We start from the raw sequence: 6000 nt of genomic DNA on the forward strand, positions 1-6000 counted from the left end.
CTCACGACATATGAAGCAGGAAATTCTCTTATTACTTCGTTTCATTTTGAATTTCTTGAGATTTTCTTCAGTGATGGGAAGCCCACACTCTGTCATCTCTTCTATACAAGAAAATCTTTCCAAAACTTCCTTCATAGTTTTCACAAGCTTCAATGGAGTAGACTTTGAGTGTCTTAAATACAATGTCTCATTTTCTTCTAGAATAACTCTTCCTTTTGTTGAACAATTGTCAACCCTGGAAGGTTCTGGAATCAGATGTGAAACATTTTTATGATCCTTGTCCCATTTATGACACACATCATGTATTTGACTAACACTCACAGTGTTTTGACTAAGACTTTCAACATGGAACACTTTGTCAAGACAAAGATTTGTGATGTTCACTTTTCCATGACCTGTGGCATTACCTTTTGTAGATCCTGGAAAAGTTCACCTGAACATCAGAAATCTTAACAAAGTCTGACAAAATACCACTATCTCCAGTCACATGAATGGAACTTCCTGTATCAATGTTCCATATGTTATCAGTTTCTTTTACTAACATTTGACTCTTTGAAATAGTTAGATCTGTGATGAGATTCATCAGACCCGATAATGTCTTTTGAACTTCGACTTTGTTTGGATTGCTCACAACTAATGATTTTTCAAGAATCTCAGACCCTTGAGTATCATCACTTTCTTGAATATCTGATTCAGAATCTGACGATACATCAGAACTAATCTCAGCAAGATAGGCATTGTTGGCTTCTTCCACAATTGAGCCCTAGTCATATGATCCCTCCTGTTGTTGAACCACCAAAGCTCTTGACCCACTTTGGTTACTAGAGTTTGGACTTTCAACCTTTGAACCTTGGTAACTGTGTTGTTGAGATGTGTTATTAGCATTCGAACTTGGTCCTTGAAAAAATCTTCGTTGTGGAGCACCGGGAGGAGTTACTGATCTACCTTGATTGAAGTTTTGACAAGTCACAATTGACTTCTCATCCTTCTTCGGTCTCTGGCTGTGAAGTCCCTCATTCGATGGTTTAACCCACAAGTGTAGACTACAATAAGTCAAGTAATCATTAGATAGGACTAGTATGAAACGTCAGGTAAGCACTAGATTGGACTAGTATTACAATGTAATATAAAGATAAGCAATTAAAGTGAATGGTGAGACACAATGTAATTTTCAAGTGTATTTATTTATTGATGTTAAATAAAATACAAGGTTGTTGCGGAACAAGATATTACAAAGTAAGTATCTAAACAACCAATGAATTACAACTGATCTAAATTTGTTACAGAAACTCCTTGATCGATATACTTAAAGTTATGAAGTATAACTGTTTAGATCGAGAGTATTTTAGCAAAAGCACCAAATTGCAAAAGTGTAATTTGGACGAGGGAAGTGACTTGGTATTTATAGGCAAAAAGAATAAATATAATATTCTTTTTGCCGTACAAATATGGTTACAAGCATTTAAGGAAATTACTTTAATTCCTTAAATGCATTGATTAAAGTACACGAATAAAGTCACATGATAGTGACTTGTCTTCTAATGAACTAACCACCTTTACATGCGTGTAAGGCTTTTAACAAAGGACAAATGGATTGTCCGGGTAAAGGCATGCAAAGGCATAAAGTCAATTCCTCGTAATCAGTGTTCAGACTTGTAAGGTCTAGAACACTGACAATGACTCTAGTCAGGAGATCTGATAAGTCTTCCAGTGAGCTCTGCTATTTGTCAGACTTCTTTCTTCAGACTTCAGTCTTCGACTTCAGTGAGAATGTTCTATAGTGGAAAGATCTTGACTGGAGCGAAGTCTAGTGAACAAATCTGGTGGAATCCAGATTCCTGTACAAGTAAGTTGTTCACTGGTCTTCACATATTTTCTGGACAAATCTTCAGAGGGCTCCAGTAATCACGTCTGGAGCGAGTCCAGTAAATCTGGACCTAACAAATTTCCCCTATTTGTTTAGAAATTATGCAAAGATTTTCAAGCTTTTATCTATACAAGTTTGTGCTTGAAAAATCCTTGAAAAATTTGACTAAGTCTAATTTGAATTACTGGAGAGCCACTTTATAGATCATCAGTGTTCCTAGATTATACAATTTAATTTCTAGACTTTATCTGGATAAGTGCTTGTGAAAAATAAGAATTGCAACTTATATTTACAGACATCAACTGGAGGAAAGTTACAATTTTATCAACAAAAAAAATACAAGTACAATATCAGATTCAGGCCATTCTCTTTTTAGCATGCCCAGATGGCTCTTCTGTGGCCTTCCTCTTGAAACCTGGAGATGATGAAGTAGTAAGAGTAGTCCTTAAGCCCAACTCCATCTCCATTAGTTCCTCCTTCATCCATTCCTTGCCAATCCTCTTCATAAAATACTTAACATCCTGGGAAACATCTTTACCTCTGTAGGAAAGGCCAATCTCTCTAAGTTCTGACCATCCAAATGCCCTGATTGACGTATCCTTTCTTTCATCAGTAAAGTTCCCTTCTCTAAAGAGTTTGACATGGAACTTTGAGAAGTTATCATGATTTTCTGCCAGATGGATCTCAGCACCCAATATAGATCGGACATCAGCTCTGAATTGTGACAAATGTTCATACTTTTCCTTTGTTTGAGCCCTTTTTACCATCTCATCCACTTCCCTGGACACCTTTCTTTGTTTAGCAGGTTGTTGAAATTTTTCTTTATTGATTCTTTCTGAAGTGTTCAAGGGAATGAAGGTGCTAAGATCTGCATCTCTGGCAGCTTTGGATTTTCTGGCCGGTGCCTTGGGCAAACCCTTGATCTTCTTTCTATATTCATGCTCCAGAGCAGTAGCATTACTCCTTACTTGTTGCTGGAGATCTTTCAACTCTTCTCTTCTCTGGGCAATGAGATCCAATATGCTCACACCATAAATTTCAGAATCATAGACTTGTTCATCTTGAGCATACATGGATCGAATATAGACATCATCCAAGGCATCCATACATTTCTTAAGTCTGGGATCATCCTTCATCTTTTTATATACTTCAATTTGAACGCCCAAACTGCCAGCGTTGTAGGAATCCAGAGTCCCATGCCTGGCCATATCGAATTGGTGAGGAATCAAGTCATCCTTCAGATTCTTCTTGAAAATTTCAATCAAGATGCACTCTTGCTCCAGTCTTTTTGCCTTGGCCTCATCAGCAGAAACATATTCTTCTTCTTCTTCATCTGTTGGTTCACCAGACACCACTTGCTTTCTCTTGATCTTTTTCATTGTGGTTGGGATGTCTGGGAACTCTTCAAACACTGGCTCACTGGCATTAGTACCAGCAGCCTCTTCTTCAACTTGTCCACTGGCATCAGTACTAGGGACATCTTTTCCAATCACCTTCTTCTAGACTTCAATCTTCTTCTGAAGATCACCAACCTTTTCTATTTCAAAACCTTCCCCCTTGGAAGCATCTCCAGATTGAAGATGATTCCACACCTGGTCCAGCTTATGTCTGTCAGTAGAATCAAAGGTTTGACCAGACACTGGAGCAATATTGTTCACAATTTTCCTCAATTGCATCACTTCCTTTTTAATAATTTCAAGATCCTGAGGAAAGTGGCGAGGCAACTGGGTTTCAATCATCTTCATTACCTCAGGCAACAACCCATCACGAAGATTTCTAAGGAGAGTTTCAGACACCTCTTCAGTAATTTCTTTCAGCATATCCCCCCTAAATTTTCGAACAACTTCATCACTGAGGGTGCTGACAACAGAGTTTTTCTCCAGGGTTGGCCTGCTTTCCAGAGAGCTTATTCTGGTGGTCAAATTTTGAACCTCACCAGTCAGACTTGCCAGAGGTTGAACAACTTCGGCTTTAATGGCAGTCTGAACAACTGTCACCATATCTTCCTTCATTCCCTGGACTGTAACTTGTATAGATTTAGAATTTTTGTTTGTTGCCATAACAAGTTTATCTAGCTTATCAAAGACCATCTTCTCATTTCCAGCAAAAATGTTCATTTCTGACTTAAGATTATTCGAAACTAGAGATTTAAAGTCAGAAATAACTTGAGAAGAGGCCTGAAGTGATCTCTCCAGGTCCGCCACCTTATCAAAAAGGCCTTGGATCTCGGTTGAAGAAGAAGAGGAGAGACCACTGGAAGGATTGGTGATTCTGGTGATAGACGATACTAGCAACACCCTTGTGATATTTTCAGTTGATTGGGTGACTGCCAGTGGTTCAGAAGTTTGAGAGGTTTGAATATCTGGTGCAGTTGGTGATTCAAAAGTTGTTGGAATTGATGTTTGTTATGGAAGAGGTGTTGGTGTATTTTCTGGGGGTGGAGGAGGCATATCTGTAAGAATTGACTGGGAGATAGAATGGATGGTGCGATCAACTTCTTCTTCTCCCAGAAAACTCATATTCACATCAAAGTCATTGCCTTCACACAGTGGAGAATCAACCATATCCCAATCTGGGCCGGTTCCACCTGTCTGGTCCTCTACTTGTACATTCTCCACCCCTATATTCAAATCAATCTGAGCCCCTTGCTCCAGATTCTCCCTCTCAACCTCAACCTCTTCAACAATCAAGGACCCATCAGCAGCCATAATGTCCCCACTTCCAACAGTTGAGACTAATATAACTAGAGGTGATCCAGACCCTCTTTCTTCTTCACCACTTCCTTCTTTGAGAACTGTGGAAGTAGTTGCTTGGGCAGTTTCCTGAACAAGTTCTCCAGAATCCAGATGAGAGGATTCTGGAAGGGATGACACCAGAACTCCGTCTCTCATAAGACGAAGAGTTCTATTCCTTGGCCTTCTGGAGGGATTTGGTGGAATTTCAACAATATTTTCAATATTCTGCTGAGGATCATGGGCTATCTGGGAAATAGGTTGCACCCTTTCAGCAATGGGCCCTTTAGCTTGGATTGTTGCATCAGTCTCTTCTTCTGCTTTTTCTGGCAAACGGAATTGATAAATCATAACAGAAGGAATTTCAACCTCAATAGCAGATGAGGTTAAGTGATTAAGGTCTCATAAATATTCACTCATTGAAAAATGGTTTGAAGTTGAAGTATACTCATTCTTCAGAGACCGTCTAAAAATAATAGACAAAAATCGAATGAAAGGAATAAATGCTTTTCTGCTATTGACCTTTAATCTATCTACCAGGTCATCAAAAAATATTTGGGCAAAATCCACCCTATATCCGTGCCATAAACAGTAGGCAATCTGGAGCTGCGTCTGGTTTATTTGATCAAGTCCTCCAGAGCTGCCACCCAAACACTCAACTAGTAGGGTGAAGAAATACCTCCAAAAATCTATCAGCCTGCTCATATATACAATGCCCATCCTGAGCAGCTGACCATCCTCATCTACTATTTCAGTGTATCCCATCAATCTGCACACTTCTCTGGTGTTAATTCCAGATGGAATTTCAACCGGCAACTCATTTGCATCAAAATAATTCATTCTCAGATGTTCCCTGAGAGAGTCGACGGTGATGGTCAACTTCTTGGTGCCTTGTTTTAAAGTGTAGTGAATGGCTTTGTCTGATTCCACATACACTGCAGCGTACCAAAACTCACAGAGATAGTCATGGTACATTTTGCCCGGATTCAAAGTAAGGGCACCATACAAAGGACTGCTTAAGAAAAAGGTATTTAACCTTCTAATGATAGAAGTTGCCGAATGATTTGTTGAGAGTTTGGCCATCCAATTGTTCATATTTATTCTGATGGCATCGGCAGAAAGAGAGATGTGATTTGCCTTTTTAACATTGGCAGCAGGAGCATAGTTTGAGGCTAAGAGATTTTTGGGAGATGGTTTGGGACTAGGGAGCCATTGAAATTAATGAAAGTGAAACTGAAGGAATTTAAGATTGATAAAGGAAATTTAAGAGGAGAGATGATGATGATTGGAGAATAAATGAAGAAAGAAATAAATGAAGGAATTTTGAAGATTTGGGAGTAAATGATTTTCGAGATAAAACTGAAAGTGAAGGTAACTATGGGTATTTATAGAGGAAAAAGA

The sequence above is a fragment of the Erigeron canadensis genome, chromosome 8 (assembly GCF_010389155.1).
Source record: "Erigeron canadensis isolate Cc75 chromosome 8, C_canadensis_v1, whole genome shotgun sequence".
Lineage (NCBI taxonomy): Eukaryota > Viridiplantae > Streptophyta > Magnoliopsida > Asterales > Asteraceae > Erigeron > Erigeron canadensis.